Here is a 24,150-nt window from a genome sequence, read left to right on the forward strand (position 1 = left end):
GTCATAATACTATGCTTGGTACATTAATGGAAGTGGGCAGAACTCGGCCCTGGTTCTTCCACATTGAATCTTCAACAAGTAGTCTTACAACTCTCCTAGATGCACCAACAGAGGAATTAATTCCCCCCATCCTCAGTCTTGTTGTTGACAATCCCCCTGAAACACCTGCTTTCCTGCTAGCCCGAAGAATGACAATAGATACCTCTCATTTAGCTCAGACATTTAATCACTCTTGCAACTTAATCATGAGTATTGCAATATTTGGTGGGATTCTCAAATACCCCAACACTGGTGGCAAGTCATAACAAGAGACTCTTTTCTTTCACTTAGGTTTCTAGCCCTAATGATTTCAAGGAGGACTTGAAAATATGGTCCAAATGAACCCTAGTGGCTCAGAAATGCATAAGCAACTAAAAAGAATTCAAACTATATATTTTTTTCATTTAAAAACCATGGCAATTTTAAGATTGTTGAGGCCTGACTCATGATTTTTCAATGAGCATGGCTGGCAATTTTGATAATAGTTATTCTTAATAACTGGTAAACTACGTCTGTAGATCAGATAAGGATATTACCCTTTCTGCCACATTTCCAAAATTATGAGTTAATTATGGCAGAGAAAAATACATTGTATTGTGATCATTATTGAGTTCCAACAGACCTTCCTGCACAAAATAGCAAGGACATGGCTCATAGCAACCATTATAGCACATTTCATTGTGGGTCCAAGAACAGAAAGAAAAATAGCATACCACAAACTAGCCAGCGTAACAGTACACAGTGTTCTTCAGAAAGAGTACAAATACTTCTCCAAACAAGCAGTTCCCCAATGCAGTGCTACCAGATCTGATGACCTTTTAAGTTATGGTCAAAGGCCTGAACAAGTCAATATACTGGAGCTTTTTCTCCCAGCCTAGCTGCCCGCATGAAGAAAGACAGCCCATTTGGCAGGTATCACAGTTCAGTGCTACTGTCAGTCAGAGTTCCCAAACCATCCACACCACAATTGTAGCACAGAAAAGGACAAGAGAAATAGGCACTGAGAACACCAGATATAATTTAGATACTGTTATTGTTGTGATGCTGGATCACCCAGTATTTATACCAGGATGCTGTTATAACTGACATTACATTGAACTTGATAACTAGTGATAAACTACTCTTTTGAGAAATCTATAATGTTACCCAGCTGTTCAATGAAAAGACTTAAAGAGTTTGCTTTTCTCTTTTAACTAATAGGGCTAGACTCATTAAAGAGGGCGGATGGATATTTGACGTTCAGAGTTTAACAGCTAGGCCGTATTTCTGAATGTAGATACTTATTGAATTGTAGTCGACAGTTCTAGAGAATGAGCACATTTGCAGAAAACAGAACAATTATTTTCCTGCAAATGTAAATGGGTTATCTATGGTAGGTAAATGGGAAAGCCATTTACTAAGGGGGTAAAATTGCAACTGGCAATATATCCTCTCACGGTGGGTGGGAGCCATTTGGTTTTTACTCCCAAAAGGTTGTACAAAAGTCCTGAAAAGAGCTTGCACAACTCATTCCTACTGCTGCCCCTGTGTAGCAGCAGAAGCTGTTCTCTGTTTGAAGAGGTTATTCCTCTCCACTGGCTGTAGAATATTGATTGAGGAGATGGATTGTGTCTGTGCCTACCCATCCCAGGGGACATGTGCAGCATTTGGGCTGGATGTGTGGTAGTGAGGAATCAGAGATCCACAAACAGCTTCCCTAGATATTCTAACCCCATAGGGAAGGTTCATCCACAGCTGAATGAACGTCAGCAAGTCAGACAGGAAAGTATTTTAAAGTGTCTCAGTAATGAATTTGGCAGGCTTTCCATTCCTGTCCACCAGGGAAAAAGGAAAGAATTCAAACACGCTCAAGAGTCACCATTCTTCCTATAATGATGCTCATGTGAGGTCCTCGAAAGGGACACTTCTGTAATTTGGTAGAAAGTTCACTTCCGGACTATTTTTGTTGGAACTTTCCCAGTGTCCCCTCTCCTCACCAGCTGTGAAGAAAACACTTCCAGGAGTTTAGTTCTGGGTGGCGGCAATGGCAGCAAATCACCCCGAGTTGGTGTTGTGGAAAGCAGGGAGCCCATGCACATAACCTGACTTCCTTTTGGGGCATAATCAAACTCCCAGCGGCTTTGGTCCTCTGTGTCTGGCTGATTCTTTCCCCAAAAGTGGACAGCTCATTGCTCAACATGAATCATTGACCTTACAGAGCAAATGTGGCTGGAGAGGCTACATAGTGGGGGCTAGACTGAGCTGCTGTGAGGTGGGGCAGAACAGTTTTCACAGCTACAGAAATTGGCTTTTAAAGCGAACTTCCTCAACTCCCTCCATTTTTACTGTGTTGGTTTTGCCTCCCCACTGTGCAACCTACAGTGTTTGGTCTATTGGTCAGATTCCAAATGCTCTTTTACTCTGCTTTAAAATCTCTTTTGCTGGCTTCTCTCTACTCTAGCATTGCAAATTTTTGTTCACGCAGTGACAGATTTAATGGAATTGTTAGCATTCCCTTCCTCCCTTCCCCCACCCTGTCTGGCATTGAAGTGCATGGTATGGCTAGAAAAGTCTGACTGAATATCCTATTGCTGACAGCACTAAGTCAGAGGCATCTCTGAACTCTGGATGGTTTGAACTGAACTGCTGCCATTACCCTATTTAGGCTGTTTGAATTGCAGATGGGAGCATAGGAGTAAAATGTTCAGTCAACCCGGAATTGACTGAAAGGTAATGAAGCAATCATTTTGGGGGGAGGGGAGGGGCTTTAAATAGCAGCATTAAAGGGTCATCCAAAAATATTTTTTCTGACTCACCTCACACAAGCTGCCAGGCAAATCTGACACAGCTTTACGTATTACTGGTATTTTCCAGATAACGTAATTCTGTTTCATCTGGACCCTTCTCAGCACATTATCTACAAGCTGCGTAACTGGGAGCATGCACAAACCACATAACCAAGGTTTGCTAAGATCCATCAAAACTCTGCTCTTCTGTGACTTCTTTCTCATCACTGCTACAGAGTACACCCCCCAGAAAACATTCTGCTATGCTGAAACGAAATGGAAATGCTTAGGTTTCAGTGATGCAAATACGAAGAAACAGTTCTCCCTTCCCTCAAATAGGGGGCCTTTGCTGTGCACACAAAAAGTCAAATCTGGGCTATTCCAGGACAAACGTAAGTGGGGAGGGGGCAAATTCTGAAGTCAAAGGCACTTGGCAGCAGCTCCCTCTCTAGAGGTAGTCTCTCAGGCATACAGGAACTAAAGATTTTAGGGGTTTATAGATCAAAAGCCAACATTTCAACTCCACCCAACAGACAGCCAGTGCAGATCCAGGAGCATCAGAGTAATCCGTACAGGACAAAACCAAGACATCCGCTTGTTTGTGAATAGACATAAGATATAGCCCCATCTTAAGCATAGATCATGGTAGCAAGTTTTGCACCTAAAAAGTATGGTCCTAGGCAGAAACATATGGAAATAAGCCATCACAGTCATTGATACTCTTTGCAAATGGGTAAGGATAAATAAGCATTGGTTTGCCATTCAGACAAATTCAGACTAGAAATAACCTATGAATTTTTATCAGTGAGAGTATTAACCTTTGGAACAACTTACTAAGGGTTGTGATGACTCATCCATTGTTAGCATTGGACCAATCAAATTTGATTTCCCTCTTCTAAAAGATATATTCTGTTGTGAGCCTGTTTGTACAGGAGGTCACAATAGTTCCTTATGGCCTTGTAATATATGAACGCAAAATCTGTTCTTACGACACTGCAGTTTTTGATACATGATTTAGATAACACTACTCGCAATTCCAAAAATACAATAACAGAAGGCTAAAAGCAGCATCTGTTTCTAATTTTCCAGCTACCAGTCGAGAGAATCTTAACTTTGGAACTGTTCCAAATATATTATGCTAATAATATTCGTCCTACCCCACATTTAAAGCAGTACAGTGGGATTTAAGTTTTAAACATAGGCTGTCAACAATACTTCCTGTACAACATAAGATACATATTCTGCTTGTATTTGTTATAAACTGAAGATGTCAAGGTAAAAGCTAAAGCAACAATCTATTGTTAGTCTCATGGAGAAATGTATGCATATGGTGCCAAATATGTGCTGGGTTTGTTGAAATCAATGGGAAAACACTTTGACTTCTAGGGTTGCCAGGTGTCTGGTATTGACTTGGACAGCCCGGTATTTTTGCCTCCTGCCCAGTAAAAAAAAATCAGAGACTACTGAAACCCAAAATGACTGGTATTTTCTGATTTTTTTTTATTTTTTAACGGGCAGGAGGCGAAAATACCAGACACCTGGCAACCCTACACACTCAGCAACCTGACCCATCTCCTGGGCCCCTCCTGGACCTCTCCCCCCTGCACCGAGCTCCCCCTCCTGCCTACTTACCTGGTCCGCAGAGGAGCTCTCTTCCTGCAGATAGTAAGAAAACAAGATGGCCGCTGGCAAATGCTGTTTTTGTTTTTTGTTTTTTGTTTTAATTTTTGTAATTTTTTTTTTTTTGCTTAATAACTGTCGGGGTCCTTTTTCCCCCTCAACTTTCATCTCCCCCCCCTTTTTTTTTCTCAACAGTGTTTTTTTTGGGGGGTGGGGGTTGTTCAGTATTTTCAGTTAAACCATCTGGCAACCCTATTGACTTTCAACCAGTCTTAATGCTGAAGAGTTCACACCTCTCTCTTATAAAAATGGCAGCTTTGGGACCTAATCCTACAAAAGCTCCAAGTTCAGAACTCCCACCAGGATCTTGTTGCAGCAAGCAGTTGTTGGATCAGATATTTGATGTCTTTTTTATTTAAATAAAATGACTTCCGGTAATGCCAAGTATTTCAGAAAGAATTTGGTTTGACAGTATCAGACACTTTAGAAGCCACTTTTCCATCTGATGCTTTTAATAAAGTTACACCAAATGATAGTCTGAAACGTCTAGGTACTTAGGTTAAAGATGATGAAAATGTGTGATGTTTCAGCTATTGTTTTCTTCCCATTTTTTAAAAATAAGGATTGGTTCTTCATAACTGTAAGGAAAGCATGACAGATACCTCTGTTGTTCATTATTAACTATGTTTTGTATCCCTTACTACTCACTTCTTGGACCATCCTTTGGTCATCCTTTGACTCAGGAGCTTTGACTGAGTGTGAATTGCAGAATGTAATCCTATGTGCATACTAACTCTTTTATTTAGCATCCTAATAAAAAAAAGCTGTTTAAAAAAACTACTTCAGTCTTCTACCCAGCCTTCCATATGGCTTGAACTGTGGATCAAATTAGTTAGCCAATTCTGATGTGTGGTGAGATCCTTTGAGATTTAGATCAGTTTCCTTCATTTCTGTACATCTTCACTAGTCTCAGATATAATGAGGTAAGGTAATAAAATTCCTAATTTGAAAATTAACCATAGCTTTATAACAAGCTCTGCAGGATGAAGTTAGGCTCTTTTCCTTTGCCATTCGGGAACAACAAGCAGATTTTGAGTCCTTTTTTTTAAATAGCCAGCTGGGAAATAAAATGGGTAAAGATGTAAAGTAATACAGGATATGGAACACCTTATCTAAAGTTCAGACTTTGCACAAATCTAACTCTATTCCCATTTCCATATAAGATGCAGCTCTTTAAGATATTTCCCCAAAGTGCAATAACTCCCACCCACAACAAGCCTACGATGGCAAAGTTTGTAGAAAGGAGAAGGCACCAAGGAGAGAAAAAAAAGGGGAATCAATAACTATAAATAAACGTGTGCACATACAAAGTACGAAAGAAGAAAGACTGAGAATGCTGCAAATTTCCCAAATATCATTCCTTGAACAGAATAGCATCAGATTTTGAAAAGTTAATAAGACAAAAATCTTGAGCTAGCTGGCTCTTAATCATTTACAAAAGGAACAAAAATGTGTGGTTTAACAAACGAATATGATTTCAGTTGCAAACAACTATGTGCTCATTTCCTCTGATAACACTGTGAACACAAAGGCAATGTATCAAATATACCAGCAACATAAAAAGTCTAAATCAAAAGACTGTATGTTCACATGAAGTCCAACCTCCCACAAAGTATGCGTAACATCAACTTGAGATGGCTCATTTGCTAACTTACACCCACATATATGAATAGCTAGGCTGCGTCAGGCCAGTGGTCAGTCTGGTGTGCAGGTTGAATCTCTCAACATTGGGATTCTCTGGTCTGGTAACATCCGTGGTCTGGCACTGATGTTGCAGGACCAGAGAGTCCTGGTGGAGAGCCAGTGGCAAGTATCCCTGTGGGACTGGCAGGGCAGTGGGCTGCCCGCAGTGAGCTGATGGCGGAGCCGCCCAACCCGTGGCAGCGGGGCTGCCCAGTGGGGCTGGGAGACCTGGTGCAGGGCTGGGAGCAGCGATAGCTTGGTGGGGCAGGGAGCCATGGTGCGCATGGCTGCCCTGCGGGACCCAGAGCCCCAGCGTGCATGTGGCTGCCTGCGGGACTCCGAGCCATGGCAGCAATGGCTGCCCAATGGGGTCAGCAGGGCCAGCAGGAGATGGGGAGCTGTCCTGAAGGCCAGTGGGAGGGCCGGGGGGACCGGTGGCAGGGGTCCTGAAATGACCTCCCCTGCTAATCTAGGACCGGTCAGGTGCCAAACCACAGAGGTCCAACCTCTTCCAACAGTGGCCGATGCCAGGTGTTTCAGGTGGAATCAACAGAACAGGTAATCATCAAATCATTCCATTCCCTGTTGTCTAGTCCCAGCTTCTGGGAAACAAAGCATTCAGGGACACCATCCCTGTCCATCCTAATAGCCATTAATGGATATATCCTCCATGAACTTATCTCGTTCTTTTTTGAACCTTGTTAGGCTATGTCTATCCTACACATTTTTGCAACAGAAAATATGCTAATAAGGGACTCATTAGCATAAGTCATGATATCATTAGCATAATTTCCTCTATTTCTTTTTGTGCAAGGGGTTTTTGCACAAAAAGAAGCAGTGTAGCCACTTCTGTTTTGCCCCAACCCCCCATTTTGTGCAAGATCCCTATGCCTCTCTGGGACAGGCATAAGAACCTTGTGCAAAATGGGGTTTTTGCGCAAAACGGAAGCAACTACATTGATTCTTTTTGTGCAAAAACCCCTTGCGCAAAAAGAAATGGCAGAAAATATGCTAATGATATCACGACCTATGCTAATGAGTCCCTTATAAGCATATTTTCTGCTGCAAAAACGTGCAGTGTAGACAAAGCTTTAGTGTCTTGGCCTTCACATTATTCTTTAGCAAGGAGCTCCACATGTTGACTGAATTGTGTGAAAACCTACTTCCTTTTGTTTGTCTTTATACTTGCTGTCTATTAATTTCATTATTATTGAGGAGTAAATAACACTTCCATATTTACTTTCTCCACAGCAGTCATGATTTTATAGACTCCTATCATATGCCCCCTTAGTCTTAGGTTTTCCAAACTAATAAAAAATCCCAGTCTTCTTAACTTATCCTCCTAGGTGAGAGCCAACCCCCTAATCATTTTGTCACCCTTTTCTGTGTCTTTTCCAATTCCAACATATCTTTTTTTTTTTTTTTTTTTTTTTTTTTGAGATGGGGCTATCACGTATTTGCACAGTATTCAAGATGGAAGTATACCATGGATTTATATAGAGGCAATATATTTTCTGTCTTATTGGCTATCCCTTTCCTAATGATCTCCAGCATTGTTTGCTTTTTTGACCGCCTCTGCACATTGAGTGGATGTTTCAGAGAACTATACAAGATCTCTTTCTTGAAATGATAACTAATTTGGACTCCGTCGTTTTGTATGCAACACGTACCTTGTCTCCTTTACACTTACACAGAATTTGGCCAACAGAGTGGATATGTGAAATGTAAAGCATGTAATTCACATACTGAAGGGCCAACAGGAGAGGAACTTTATGGTAGAAACAGATGAACCCAGCGATTTGGGAAGCAAGGAAATGAACAGAGTAAACTCCCCATCTTTATTTTATAATACTCAATATTTGTTTTATGAATGCCTCTGGGAGTTCTGCCAAATGCACATGAATACAGGGCATGCGCAAAACCTCAAAGGCTGCCTTCTGGCTCGCTCCCCACTGATCTGACGTTTCAGGTGGCGCAGAACTGGCTCTCAGGCATGGAGAGGTGATTGGGTGGGGGCACAGGAAAGAACTGCAGAGCCTGCACCTGAGCCAGCTCTAGCAGTTGGAGCACTCATTAGGAATCACTCTCTCCAGCGTAAGAGGGGCTTAGAGCTACTGGGACCATCTGCACAACACTGGTTTCCACCCTGAGGACAAGTGATCTAGCCCTGGATTCCTAAACAGAACCCGTGTTAGATGCTAAAAGCCTGCAGGGTTTTTATTTCAACTCAAACATTGTGTAGCCATTAAATACAAAACAAACGGTTAACAAAAACAGGAGTTTTTACTGAAGCATGCTAAAGAGCTCCTACTAGCAGCCCAAAGGCTGAACCCCATTATCAGCCTGCTCTCTTCATTTGCTCAACATCTTGGGGCTCCAGGCACTACAGTGACACCAGCTGATGGGGGGGGGGGGAATAATGGGGCAACTGCCTGGTGCCCCCAACCACTGCTACTGTTGCCACAGGCGTGCCACATGGCAGGCTCTGGGTAGCTTTAAGGGCTGCATGTGTGTGTTGGGGCTCCATGCTGTGGGCAGGGCTGAGGGCTGTGTGTGTGTGGGTGTGTGGTGGGGGGGGGGTTGCCTGGTGCTCTTGTTATCTCACCCCTTCTGGGAGTGTGGAGCTGCCTACCCCACCTTTCCCAGGAGCCCAGCGTGACTGTCTGTTCCCCTGGCTACAGTAACACAGTAATGATAAAGAGACATGTAGATGGTTGCTTCGGTTTTTACATTCCATTGTATGCCCTCTTTGGATAGCACATTTTATGCACTGATGGGAGCAAACCTGATTAAATTGACATGACAATGTAAAACATAATTAAGCAAGACTAAAATGGAAGCAATGTCTAAAGATGGATTGCTGTCTTGGCAATGTTTTTTTTTCTGTACACTCTCAGATGGCCAGGGAAACCTCTGTGGATATAAGATCTAAGCCAGCAATTAATCTGCACACTCTATATTAATTTCCTGTGACCCAGCCTGAAGGCAGTTCATGGCTATTCTGTGACATCAAGAAAGCACAGTACATATCAATTGTCTAAATAAGAGAGCAGTTGCTGGGTAATCTCTGACAACAGTAGGAAGGTTTCTTTTAGGGGTATCCTGGTTTGCAGTCTCAAATCTCTGCTGGGCTGCTTAGATTCACATAGAAGAGCCAAAGTTGTTACATGTAGACAAGACTGATGAGGTGGTTATTTATGTAAATCATGGTGTAGGCCAAGTTCCTGAAGCACTTTATTCCTGTGACATGTATTTTATTACCTAACATACCAAAATATTTGCAGATTGAATGACTCAGTATGGCTAGTATCAGATATAGACCCTTTCAGCTCTAGGTCCAGGGTTCAGCCTAAGACATCCATGGCTATGTCTACATTGCTGGGGGAGGGGGGGTTTGGAAAAAGATAGGCAAATTGTGAACTTGTCCGGATTTTTTTGGAAGAGGATTTTCCAACATTTGGCCCATCTACATGGGGCCAAATGTCAGAAAAACCTCCTCTTTTGGAAGAGCCTTTATTACTCATAAAATGAGGACTACAGGGCTTCCGAAAGAGCGCATCTGCTCTTCCAAAAAAAAATTCGGAAGAGCAGACACGTTCCCTGGATGCGGCGGAGTTTTTCCGGGATACCAGAGGAAAAGCTCCACAGTGTAGACATAGCCCATATTGAAACTGTACCCGCATGGACCTCCTCTCAAGTCAAAGCAGCAGCTCTGATGGGCTGCCAAAGAAACCAAATCCAGACCACTCACTAAGGGGCTAAACCATTATGAGGAGATTGAGTTGCATGGAGAGGGGAAAAAGGCCTCCAGGGAAAGCAATCCTGCTCCACCTGGCCAGTCACAGCCAGCAATGCATATATGTAGACGTAGCAGAATTCCATTTTTGTTTTCATATAATTGCAAGAGATATTCATGCTTATTTTAAAGCACTTTTGCCTCTATTTTTTTATTCACTTAAATTCTCCCACTTGCAGGGAATTGTGGGAGGATGCAGACTATTTATATAATGACAGTAGAGATTGAGTTTCAGAACATTAAAATTATAACAGTTAAAACACAAATTGTATATTTTGACATGCAACGGTGGCAAAGTCGAGATCTTTAAAATAAACTGTAACCAGTAACTTTCAATTAGTATGCTAGGAGTCCTATTTCAATTGGTATGTATACGGTGAAACCAACATTCATTTAAATTCTTCCAACCCCACAGTGTTGGCTGCCAGTGGGGCATCACAGCTTTGGCTCGGGTAACTGCTCCACCAGCAGAAGAAGCATGTGGGAGAGTCACTGGTGCAGGTGTTAATAAATGCATGGCCAAGGAGCTGCTGTTGTAGCAGAGGCACGCCTGCTGCTCAAGGGCACCAGGGTACCTTCAGAAGTAAAAGGAGAAGCAGTTGTCCAGGAAAGGAGCAGCCCAATACAACCCCACAGCAGCCGAGAAGAGGACAGTCAACTCCAGAACAGAAGACCCAACGCCACCTCTTCTCCTTCATCCAATAGGCAATTCAAAACTTCCAGCAAACCAGCAGGATTGAGATTCCCTGCCACACATAGTGGTTGTGCATTTGATTTGAATACAGGGAAGAATACCGATGTACGGGCAGTCACACTGAGTAGAGGGCTGACACGGGGACATGATTGCACTCTTTAAATATATTAGAGGGATAAATACCAGGGAGGAAGAGGAATTATTTAAGCTTAATACCAATGTGGACACAAGAACAAATGGATATAAGCTGGCTAGTAGGAAGTTTAGACTTGAGATTAGACAAAGGTTTCTAACCTTTAGAGGAGTGAGGTTCTGGAACGGCCTTCCAAGGGAAGTAGTGGGGGCAAAAGATCTAGCAGACTTCAAGATCAAACTAGAAGGGTTTATTAAGGGGATGGTTTGATGAGATAACACAATCTTGGTAACTAATTGACCATTCATTATCAGTGGTAAATAGGCTAATGGAGGGATGATAGGAGTTACTATAGAGAACTTTCTGGGTTTCTGGCTGGTGAGGCTTGCCCACGTGCTCAGGGTTTAGCTGATCGCCATATTTGGGGTCGGGAAGGAATTTTCCTCCAGGGTAGATTGGCAGAGGCTCTGGAGGTTTTTTGCCTTCCTCTGTAGCATGGGGTACAGATCACAGCTGGAGGATTCTCTGCATCTTGGGGTCTTCAAACTATTTGAAGGCTTCAATATCTGAGATATATGTGAGAGGATTATTCTAGGAGGGGGTGGGTGAGATTCTGTGGCCTGCACTGTGCAGGGGGTCAGACTAGATGATCATAATGGTCCCTTCTGACCTTAAAGTCTATGAGTCTATGAGACTTCCATCATTGCACTCCCCAGCAGGTTTTAACTGGGGAACCTTGACTTGCTGTCTGATCTATAATGGGTGAAATATGCCCCTATTCTACTCTGGCGCTACATTCTGAGATGCAGCCCACCACAGCAACATCTGCTCTTAGGCATACTGACAGGCACAGAGTTCAAGAGAATCTTGCATGTAGCAAGAGCTGGGAAATTTGATGAAATATTTAACAAATTTGCCTTAGCTAGGTTTCCACTCTTTTTTTTTCTTTCCACTGTCTACCAATTGATTTTACACATGGGAATGTTCCAAGAAATACCAGTTCTTTGAAAAAAGAATGAATATTTGCAGAATGGAATGTTGAGATAACTGCAAATTCTTGCCCAGGAAATGAGATTTTAAGAATTACATGCAGGGAAGTGAAATTCCCGCTGATGGATAAACTTTAACCCTCTCCAGAGGGCCTGTGAACAAGGGACATAACTATTTAAGCCCTGATTAAGTGGGACTTTGGCTGGCCCTCTGCCTAAGGGTAAATTTCACCCCTATGGGAATTACGCATCCAATCAGAACTCAGAGACTGAGCTATTTGCAAAGAAGTGCTTGTGGATGGGCTACAGAACAAGAATTACTTGCAGAAAATATGAGGCAAATAAATTTGAACAATGACTAACTTTAAGAAGAACACACACACACACACACACACACACACACACACACACACACACACACACACAGCGCCAAATTTGAATAAGCTGGTACTTTAATATAAAAACAAAGTTAAAAAAAAAGTATCTGGTTGTGCTGCTCAGACAACATGTACCTTGATTCTGTTCAGCTAATTTTATTTTCTTAATCATGGACTAGGTAAGTCACATATTGCAGCAAGCAGACTACGAGAACTTTAACAACCAACAGAATTAAAATACTAGGAGTTACAGTCCTCTCCTCCCCCAACTCCAATTAATGCCTTTCTTTCAAACTACAAAGCCTTAAGCATCCTTGAATATGACTGCTTTCCAATGCATATCCCACAGCTGAGATTAGCTGGAGTGCCACTCTTTTAAATAATAGGGAGCTCATTACAGAAAACCCTTTCATTTTGAAGGTTACAATAGTAACCCCATAATAGATGGCCTGTCCTTTTGCCAATGTAGGAATATTCCCGAAAAGTCATCTTGTAAATTCACATACTTAAATATACCCCCAAACGAATGAGCCTCCACCTCTTCTCTTCGGACACAATTCTACTCATCCAGATACCACCTTGATAGGCAGAGCCTGCAAATCTGAATTCTAGTCCCACAGATCTCTCAGGTCTTATGTTGCAAAAATAATTTTTAAAATAAATAGTGTTTAAGTCTGCAAATGACTAGTCCAGCAGTGACACTGCCATGCTCCGCTCTTTGGTTATGATAATTGAAGTGCTGTTTGAACAGCTTACTTGTGACATGGAAAAATGTACTGAAAGTCAGGTGGTTTGGAAAGACTTTGGAAAAAGATGGAGCAGTTTTTGAGACGGTGGAAGGATCAATATATTGAGGTTTTTAATATCAGCTCCCAATTGTTATAGATTAGCCCATACATTCACCTCTTAAATACATACTCCTTTTTTGAGCAATCTTCTAGTATCACAGCTGATCTATTTGTATAGTTGCAGATTATTAGTGAGACAATGGGACTAAGGTGATATCTTTTATTGGACCTACTTTTATGGGTGAGAGACACAAGTTTTGGAGCCACACAGGGGCCTTTCTTCAGGTCTGGCTACCCTATCTTGAATGGTCCCCTACAATATGTGCTAACCACTTATGTTAAACAATCTGACCTCCTAGCATTTTGCTGTGACACTCTGAGTACCTTTTCCAGATCTGAAGATATCTGGACAGAAGTTGGTCCAATAAAAGATAATTACCTCACCCACCTTGACTCTCCATTGATGTATTTATTATTGTGTGAATACTGAGGACACCTACTGGTTAATGTGTGAAATGCATGATAGAAGTGAAAAGTAAGAAGGGATAAAGGAAGAAGAGGGATATACACTTTTTATTCCAAATTCTTTAAAGGAGCAGTATGTATTAGAGTCAAAATGTTGCTTACCTATACAGAGATGTGAATGATCATACATTTTTGGAGTTTATTTTTGTTATACCTCTAATTTCAAAAGCATCAGCTATGCACCCTTTAATACTGTCCTGCATTTAAATAACAAAAAATAATCAAAAGTTCCTTTTATAAAGTATTGTATGGTCCCTATTCAATTTTTAGAAGAATCTTTTCAATGGTGAAACTGGCAATATGTGTGGAGAACTCACATTCTAAAAAGGAAACAGAAGTCAGTATCTATTTTTGCTAATTTCCTTCATGTATAGTTATCTTAAGGGTAGCTTGTAACTAGAGTAGGTGTAGATCAGACTAATGTAATTTTCAAGTTTGCATTGTTCTTTTACTAGAGAATTATACACATCCTACAGCATCTATAGGGTGGTTAAAGGAGTCTGCCCGAAAGCTGTCATTTTATCTCCTGGGCTTCCAGATTCCCTCCCAGAGACAATGGGGGTAAGCCTCATACCTTCCACAGGTATATCTTCTCGGGGGCACCCCCTCCCCCCAAGACTTAGCTTTTTCCTGGCAGCAGGATCTTCAGTGCCACGTGACCTCTCTCTGGTTTGCAGCCAAGTTGCTGCACATGTTATTTGTGTACCAGTTAGACCATGTTTGGTTGTTTGGGTCAGGACGGCTGCAGACAATATTGTTACTGCCTGGAACAGTTACAAACTTCTACAAAATAAAAACCATAAGAAAGGCATCGGCAGAATTTGATGTATGCACATTTGAATTTCTGACATATGCACATTTTGGGAACTTCCATGGTTGAAACTGGTTTTTATTTTGTTTTGAGTATGTGAAAAATGTTAGTGTAACACAGTAAGTTCTTAAGAGTGCTGGCTGGTAATGCTACCCTAAATAGATTGCATTCGTACTGGCTGGACTTTGTGAACAGAGAATTAATCCGCCCAGGTGCACGTCTGTATAAAAACCTCTAGCTGGGTCTGGGAAGATGCACAGGAAACTTCCAACTCGCTTTGCTAAAGAAGGTACTGATAAAACTATTTTTCAACTAACATTATTTGGAATGTATCTAAATATTCCTATGATAGCAACTAACAAGGAATATGTTACATTAATGCCTTCTTTAATTTGAAATTGTCTGATGTTATCATTGGTCAGAGGAATTGTTTACCCAATTACTGATAAATGTAGCATTGGTTTCAATAATTATCACTGCACCAGTAATGATGGCAAGTTATTTTCCAGCTATGTTTTCCCCCAATGTATTCAAGGGCCTATTGTAAAAGTAAATTCTTCAGGCATTTATTTGGGACTGCATCACTCTCTTAAAGCATTATTTAACGCAAGAAAACTTGATTTAATTGCATGGGCATTTAATAATGAATGTTCTTACTCATGGCTAATATGTGGAGACCAAGCAGAAAGAGTTACATTTTCAAGGAATAATAAACAATAATTCAGCTGCATGTCTGCAGGTACATCTGGAAGTGGCTTTTGAGTGATCAAATGCAGCCTTAAAACATGATAGCACATCCATTCATGCACAGAAGTTTCTGATGAAAGAAAATTAGGGAAGGGTTGTGTTCACAGTTGAACCATGTTACTCATTCATCTACATAATCTTATTTGTATTTTCATTTTATTAACTAACTAATTTGAACTATTCAAATGAAGGGGGAAAGAGTTAACCACTGGAATTCTAAATGAAAGATTTATAGACAAAAACTTATTTCTACTGAGAATAAGCTGTTATTTTAAGATTGATTAATCTCACAAATATCCTCCTCACATCTTCAATATTTTAGTGTCATGGTAGTGATGCTAGACATTATCAAGCAGGTTCTTCTATTATAACCCCCTCTTCCCACCAGAACTAGCCTGAAGTTTAACAATCTCAGCTGTCATTGTTGTAAATTTACCCAATAACTAAAACAACTTTTAAACACGTCAGAGTTACAAGACTTGAATTTCAGTGTTCATTTGCATATCTATCCACTTTGCAAAGAAATCCATATACAGATAACCATGTGTAGAGCTGGTCAAAAATTTGTGAATGCAACTGTTTTTCATCTAAAAGTGCTGATTTGATGAAATCAGAACATTTTGCAGAAACATTTCCTTTTCATCAAAATGTTTGACATGATACTATCAATATGTTTCACTTCAACATTATTGTTTGAAATCTATTACATTACATTATATTTTGTTAAAAATCAGAATGACAACCTTTTGTATAGTGAAAAATTTGCAGATTTTAACATTTTGATTCAGGAAGAAACAAGATTTTAAACTCGATATTTCCCATGGGACTTTTCTTGGTCAGCTCTAATGGGTTTTTAGGAATTTGCGCCAGGAAAATGCATGTATTTAAAATGAATGTTAAACTGTGTATTCAAATACATGTATTATGCATGTCACTAATACAAGTCATATCCTTGGTCTTTCAGTTCAAACACATAGTATCAAATAGATGCACACTTGAAAGTGCTATTGACTTCCAAATTAGGAAAAGACACTGGTGCTGCTTCATCTATTCTTGATTTCTTATTCCTTTTGAACAAACAAACAAACAAATAAATAAATAAATAATAAAAGCACATACAAGGCAAGGAACATAAATTCACAATCTATCTTAATGCAACAGTAAGTTGGGATTTAACATGCACAAAATTCTGACAGTCTCCCAAAGCAGCCACATGGCATACAAGGTATTTAACAGTAACATAATACTATGCTTACTCACGCTTTTCTACAACTAGGATGTGTGTTCTGTTTCCCTTATATTTAAAGTCTCAGGCACAATTTTGGAATATGTAGTTTAAGCATAATTATTTTATTAAACCTATACTACTAAAATATTTGCATCTCTGAAAATTATAAAAGCAAATCCATTGTGTAGTCTGTATCAAGTAAAAATAACTAAGCACTCTTTTCATTACATAAGTATTGTGACAAGTTATGAATGTGCATTTGGCTGCTTTTTTGTTTTTATACTTTGCAGACAAAAATAAAAAGTCTTATTACGTAGACTGAGAATTACAATTTAAGTTGCTTTTACAATGAGCTCCTAGCTACAATAGCTAAAGGTTTGATCAGATATGGACATTTACTAGGACAGTATTCATTAGTTATTTTATGATTTTTCACAGGTGCTATAGAGAAAAGTTATTTATTCGTGCCCATAATAGAAGAACTAGAGGACACCAAATGAAATTAATGGGTAGCAGGTTTAAAACTAATAAAAGAAAGTTCTTCACACAGTGTGTGGTCAACCTGTGGAACTCCTTGCCAGAGGAGGCTGTGAAGGCTACGACTATAACAGAGTTTAAAGAGAAGCTAGATAATTTCATGGAGGTTAGGTCCATAAAAGGCTGTTAGCCAGGGGATAGAACTGGTGTCCCTGGCCTCTGTTTGTCAGAGGCTGGAGAAGGATGGCACGAGACAAATCGCTTGAGCATTGTCTTCGGTCCACCCTCTCTGGGGCACCTGGTGCTGGCCACTGTCGGCAGACAGTATACTGGGCTAGATGGACCTTTGGTCTGACCCAGTACGGCCGTTCTTATGTTCGATATGATCAAACTGCAATTTTGGCCTGTTAAAGTTATATTTAGGCAATGAATGAATATAGCAAAGATATATATGTGGCATTGTTGCCAAGTTTTATTGTACACTGATGAATTTAAGTTCATAATTAAATTAACTGCACACTTTCCCATGTTTAGAGGACCATTCTACCAGACCATTCTACCAGACATGTGCTCTCAGTGCTTGCATCTTCTCCCACTGAAGTTACCATCTGCTTCAATACGATAAGGCTTTTGTTTAGGTGCAGTAGATTTTACTATCCAAAACATTTTGCAAAATAATAAAGTATAGCCAAATGTGGTTGCCAGAGTAATTCCACATGCAATTTGTAAAAACACTGGATTTGCATACTAATCAGAACACTGGGATTGCAACTTGGTGGATGCCAAAGGGTGGCATGTTGTAGCTGTCTTCCCTCCCAATTGCACATTCAATTGATTTAGCCTTCACATTGCACGTACTCCTTTATGGCCTCTGTAGCATTCAGCTGAGATGTGATTACTTCTATTTCAGCAAATATAACTATAAGAAAATATTGGTCTTATTCTAGCTATGGACATGCAACAAGAACATTTTTGAAAGCGTAGCATCTGTTTGATGAAAGGGTAGTTTTCCGAAGCGAGAGATTACAGTGTGCTCACTGCCGTACTGGAGAGGTCAGAATTGACTGAGCATGCAAAGAATGTAGCTATACACACACTTGCATGGATCAGGAAAGGAAAGCTTCTAGCCGGCAGTAGTGTAATAGGGTGACCATATTTCACTATGCTGAATACAGGACACCTAATAAAAAGTACTCATATTCAGGAATTCAACAGCAATCAATTGATCAGAATTCTATGGAACAGAGATTCAAATTGACTGAGACCGTTAAAAAGAAAACTGCAGAATTGGATTTTTTAATTTACCTTAATATCTTTAAGGCTTTAGGGTTTACATGGGCAGAGGACACACACACACTCCCATATACCTCTCTCAGGGAAGGGGAGAACTGACCAACCAAACCCTCCCTCCTCAGCACTCTCTGGCCCCCATTCCAGACCCACCTCTCCAACCCCCAGGAGCTGGGCCTGTGGGTCACATGCCCTCCTACCCCCAAGATTTCTACCAGCGTTCACACTAGGAGGGGGCCAGCAGCAGGCTTTCAGCATTGTGCAGGTAGGAAAGGATGGGCGCTGCAAGGCAGGGAAGGGGAAGGGATGACCCAGCCTGTGTCTTTGCAGGGCTTATCTCTTCCCCACCTCCATGGCTGGAAGCAACTTTTCCTTCCTGGCCACACAATATTGAAAGGCAGCTAAGCCCTCCAGGCTGCTACTGGCCACTTAAATAACCCAGCCACAGCAAGGGCAGGAAAAGGTTAAGACCGAAGGATGCACTATGCACTAGAACTCAGAGAATCTCTATGCTGGAGCTTCAGAAAACTTAGCCAGAGAGGTGGTACAGCACTGGAAGGTGCCTAGGGAATGGAGTAGCCCTGCACGCCCTGGGGCCAGGACCCAGGGCTGGGGAGGTAGATGAGGAGGATGCTAATGCCCTGCCTGGGAGCTTGCTGTGGAGTTGGCAGGGTTGGGCCATAAACAGGCTGGAAATTGCTTCCCCAACCATTCCAGAGCTTAGCTAAGGAGTAGAGAGGCGTCACTGTGCCTGCCTTATGTGGGCTTTGGCATATGCAGGGTTTGGTTCCTTCTGGCCAGCTCACTAGGCCAGAGGGGTTTGAGATTTCCAGGGACCCCAGCAGGAGGAAGGAAGGAAGGAAGGACGTTGCCCCCCCACACATACACTGTTGGTGAGCTGAGCACTCTGACCACAGGCTGGTTTTCCACAGCGTAATAGGAGGGGGACACACACTGCTGGGGTGGATATGGAGTAGTGGGGCTGTGGGGAGAGGGGTGAAGGGCAATGTTCCCTCTAATCTTTTCCATCCACATGCAGACTTTTTCCCATCCGTGGGCAGAACGCACATTGTTTTCTGGGCACAGAGGCATGTGCAAATGTGCACCACCAGTAAAAACAAAACCAAGCTGTGGGAGCTCTGCTAATCAGCTGGGAAGAATTTGAATCTCTCCTGAGTGGCCAGCTTACAAGCAACATTGATGAAGGGACAAAGTAGGAAGAGGAAAGTAAGAGAGCAAATGGCTAGTTAGCAGAGGCAACAAGTAAGCCGGCCACCATCTGATGCCTCCATGCACTCACCAGCCATCACAGTTTGCAGTATGCAGCCAGCGCCAGCTGGAGATGGGACAGAGGGTGAGACCCTGCTTAGAGACAGCTAGTGCCCAGCTGGGACCGTGCTGATAGATCAGTAGATCAGCCATAGGGAATGGCTGGCCCTGCATGCTGCAGTTCTGCCCTTACACATCCACCCCCTTCATCAGCCTCTGGAGCCTCTCACTCAGGCAGCTGGCAAGCAGGGATCCAGCCAGCAGCGGGACCAGCCAATACTGATGGGGGAAGATGTGGAAAATACAGGACAATCTGCCCACTTTTAATAAAAAGGCAGGACACCTGGTCCATGTCTACACTCACGGCTTCTTGTGCAATGCCGTTATTCCTGAAAATAATCGACGTAGCAGCATTGCGCAAGAGTTTTTTCTTGCACAAGAAGGGGCGGTGTAGACAGCTCCTTCTGGTGCAAGAGCCTCTTCTGCAAAAATGGCGGCTCATTAGGTGTGCAAATGAGGCTCGGCGATATTCCACGCTTAGCCTCATTTGCATATTTCTCACGCTAGAAGCCGCGAGTGTAGACATAGCCCTGTAGGAGGCTTAAGCACAGGCCTGTCCCTTTAAAAACAGGATGTCTGGTCACTCTTGTGTAATCTTGACAAAGTCTGTATCATACCGCTGCTGATTAGGATCATATTACAGTAGAACGTGTAAATTATGCACGTTCAGCCCTGAGTAGTAGCTGGATGGATGAGACCACTAAGGAAATCAGAGGTTCTTTAGGAAGAGATGTTCTTGATAGCACTTCTCCTCCCGAGTCAGTACAAAACCACTTCTCCTCTGTGCTACCATGGATGAGTGAAAATAGACACCCACTATGTGCTGTCAGTGAGTTCTCATGGCGCTTTCCACAGCAGTAGGTCTGTTAACCCCTGTGTCTGGCCATATCTCAGTTCTGCCAGGAGTTTAAACTGTTAATTGATAATCCATTTATCAGTTTCCATTATGGTTATAGTAGTATAAAGTTATTCTGCAGAGCATGCAGTGAAGCCCGGCTTCCTGGAAGGGGGCCGGCAGCCAGTGCACACCTATGGTACATCTAGACTGCACGCCTTTCGAAAAATGCGTTTTCAAAAGACACTTTCAAAAAAGCACGTCTAGACTACATTATGTGGATCGGAAAATTGATGTGCTTTTTCGAAAAAGAGCGTCCTGACTGCTGGATGCTCTTTCGAAAGAAAAAGCCACCCGGAACCGCTTCTGCCAGGGCATGGGGGCAGCATTTCCTTCCGGGTGCTGCTGCTTACCCTTTGCAGAGACTTGTGGTTAAAGGGACCCCCTGAACACCCATTGCTCTGCTCCTGCAGCTGCCTTTGCTGTCCCTCCAGGAGGTAAGCAAGGTATTGAAGTGCTTGTTTGGAGTGCTCAGCTTCCTGGGACAGCACAGCAGGTTTTTTTGTTTGGAGGTTTTCCTGATTTGGATCCCCCTTTTTTTTTTTTTTTTTTGCCATGGAGCTAGAGTTGCCCCAGGGCAGGCAATGGCTCCCATGCTATCATACTGCAAGTTTTGCTGCATCTGCATGACACAGTGTCAGCCGACGGTCAGGGCAGTAAGTCCCTTATGACCAGCTGAAGTTCTTTTAAATTGTGCTTGGTTCTGTTACAGCAACTGAAGGAGTCAGGTTAAAGCTTAAACCGTTACTATTTATTGTTACAGGGTAAACTTAGTTGTCAAATGCTACTACTGTGTTACAGATAACACAGACACTACAAAGGACAGGACAGAAATTACACTAATAAGTCACTTACAGGTACCATGAAACCCTTTGGTTCTCTGAGCTCTTATTAAATGCATGCAAAATAGACACCTAGCAGGTATATATTCTCACCCCTGCGTTCCAGACTTGGCGTGGCCAGCGTCTTTCTCTCAATCCCTCGGGAAGAAGTAGGGCGAGGTTGGGCGTCCCACAGACCTCGGGAGACAATCAATACCTGCCAGCAGGTATAGATGATTGGAGCTCAAATGGGGTGGGCTGCTGAACCTCTTTTATACCCCTTGGGTCATGTAGGCTTCTTCCTGGGCTCAAGTGGCCATTAAGGAAAAATGGCGTTGAATGCCAAGTTTCCCACGAAGGGTGCAAAGCATAATTTACACCTGGGAAAATGCAGACAATGGGCACCTCTGGTATGTGATGGGCGAAGATTCCTCTCCTGGGACAGTGCAGGTGTGTCAATTACTGGTACTAGCCATCAGGGCGACGGGAGGCCCCGGGTCATCAGCTAGCCCATTTACTGTCTGGTTTCTGTTTATGGTAGAGTCAGGGACAGGCAGCAAACCTGTGTTCCCAGGGCATCAAAGGCTGACTGCCTTTCTCTTGCTCTCTGGGGGGGGGGGGGGGGGGGGACAAGATGGGGTTCGTGGAAAAACAAGATGGGGTTTGTGTCTGGCTACACACAGTCATGAGCAGGGCTTGACAAATGGCAGTGAAAACTGCTCGCCAGCCCCGTACTGCACATGCACAAGAGCCGCATTGCGCATGCGCACGCCGCGAATGAACAGGGCGCGCGGCTGAAATCTACTCGCCCCGGACAAGTAGATTCTATAGTTTGTCGAGCCCTGGTCACGAGGCTACTTCCCCACCTGGACCCAGACCAGAGGCACAAAAGGTTCGCCTGTCATGCAGCCCCACTGCCCTTGCCTCCAAACTTCTTCATGGAGAGGTGTTTTTGGAGGCTTGACACCAGCTCTGATTGGTGAGACCGGCTTGTTATGGAGCTGTGGGACGACCAGCAGTGGTTCCGCAACTTCTGAATGCGGAAGGCCACTTTCCAGGAGCTGTGTGTCTGGCTCGCACCCCGCTCTGCAACAGCAGGACACCTGCCTGCGGTCCGCCATCCCCCTGGAAAGGAGGATCGCTATTGCCATCTAGAAGCTGGCCACCCCTGACAGCTACTGCTCCATGGGACAGCAGTTTGGAGTGGGCAGGTCTACTGTTGGGTCCATCCTGATGGAGGCAAGTCATTGTTGGGGGACAGTCACAGTTGTGGGGGAGGAGGGGTAAGAAAGGGAGACTGTCAGGAAAGGGCAAGGCGGAGTGGGGGATGGGGTGGAGTGGGAGGGAGCTCCTCCATTCACCCTGAGCTGCTGGGGGGGGGGGTGAGTTCTGAGGAGGGGATTTCTGGGGTATTTGAGGGGGAAGGTGGGTGGTGGGTTCTTCTCCCAAGAGATCAGGCACCCCTTCTAAAATTTTGTTGTCTATTTGTCTCTTTCTGCAGGTGGTGAGGGCCATCAATTCTGAGTTGCTGAACAGGCTCGTCCATCTAGCAGATCTGGACAGCGTCGTGGCCAGCTTTGCTGCCCATGGCTTCCCAAACTGTGGAGGAGCGCTTAATGGGACACACATTCCAATCCATGCACCGGCCTATCGAGCAGCCCAATTCATTAACATTATCATCTACTTTTCAATGGTCCTCCAGGCCCTCGTCAACCATTGTGGCCAGTTTACTGACATTTGTGTTGGGTGGTTAGGGCGGGCCCATGATGCCTGCATCTTCAGGAACTCGTACCTCTACTAGAGGCTGCAGGCAGGAACATTTTTCCCAGCATCATGACTTTGCGGTTGGGTTCCTTTGTCCTTTTGTCTTTCTGGGTGAGTTCTCTGCAGCTACAGAGAGGGACAAGCATGTCTCTCTCTCTCCAAGACACCATTCTTCATTTTCTGTAAGTAGGGTAAAGTTTAGGTAGTTTCGCTTTAAGGGTTGGGTATGGGATCTGAGATCTGGCACTGCTTAAAAGATATTTTGGCTTTTCTTGGTAACTAAGTTCTAGGCCCATGGAGTTCCTCCATGAGTATATTTTGTTACCTCCCTATTTAATCATTATGTTTGCAACAGGAATATTGTTTTAATAATAAAAGTTCTTCTTTTCTTTTTATTAACCTGGCAGTGATTGTGTGCCTTGATTTTTATCTTAGGGGTGAGATTTCCCAAATGATCTTCCCCCTGATTTCTTTATCAACATTTGGGTGGTGGCAGCGGAAGTTTTATTCCCAAGATCTAGGTTTTTAAGATTTTGGGGGACGTTTTATACCGAAGCCTGGTAGATAAGGCTTTTGGGTACACTTGCTGGCCCCCACTTCTGCATTTATCATGCCAGAGTGGGGAAGAAGCCATGACAGACACAATCAGTCATTATGCAACAGCTGCCCAAAAGGGCATGCCCTTTCCTTTATACAGGGGACTCAGAGGTTCTGAAGGTAACACCATGTATGACCTGGGCATCAGCCTGAGCATCACAGGGGTCCCGAAGTGCAAATGGGATCTTGCACTGACAACGCACCTGGGTGTGTTCTGGACATGATTTATGCCACCACGTGGCACACCCCCATGTGTCACACTATCGCTGACCATGTTGGCACATGCACAGCCAGCTGCATGATGTCCATGGTAAGCATTACAGGTTTCCCTTGTGTATCACCCACAGTGCACCCACCTCCACCACTCTGTGTTACACGACCTCACTGCAGTCACCTGCTGCTTCGTCTCTGGCATCAGATGACACCTGGGAGGCCTCTGGGGTCTGGGTGACTGGCTCCAGAGTGAGGGTCACGGTCTTCTTGCTGTCCTCCTCCTCTGGCACCATCTCCCCGTCTCTAGACTCCCTGGATTGCTCTAGGTCCTGCTCTGGCATGTCCACCACAGGGTCCCCCAAACCAGACTAGACGAGATGCAGGGATGTGCGTGCTTCCCCACCACCAAGGAACTGGGCCAGCTCCGAATAATCAGGGCAGTAGTAGGGGGCTGTACCAGAATGGAAGCTCTCCTCCCTGGCCTTTACATATCCCTGGCACAGCTCTTT

At 43.2% G+C, this 24,150-nt stretch overlaps 1 protein-coding gene across 3 annotated transcripts in view; it reads left to right on the forward strand.

Annotated features, from left to right (window-relative positions):
• The window catches only part of METTL21C (methyltransferase 21C, AARS1 lysine), an 85,734-nt gene that overhangs the window by 54,268 nt on the left and 7,316 nt on the right, over positions 1-24,150 (forward strand). Inside the window, exon 1 of one of the 3 annotated variants that reach the window (XM_014577482.3) lies at positions 14,170-14,569. The exons of the other annotated variants lie outside the window; for them this stretch is intronic. The gene's annotated coding sequence lies outside the window, so the exon portion shown is untranslated. Of the gene's footprint in view, positions 1-14,169; positions 14,570-24,150 lie in introns of those variants that run through there. 3 annotated transcript variants of the gene reach the window in all.

This window comes from Pelodiscus sinensis, chromosome 1 (assembly GCF_052426305.1).
Source record: "Pelodiscus sinensis isolate ZL-2025 chromosome 1, ASM5242630v1, whole genome shotgun sequence".
NCBI lineage: Eukaryota > Metazoa > Chordata > Testudines > Trionychidae > Pelodiscus > Pelodiscus sinensis.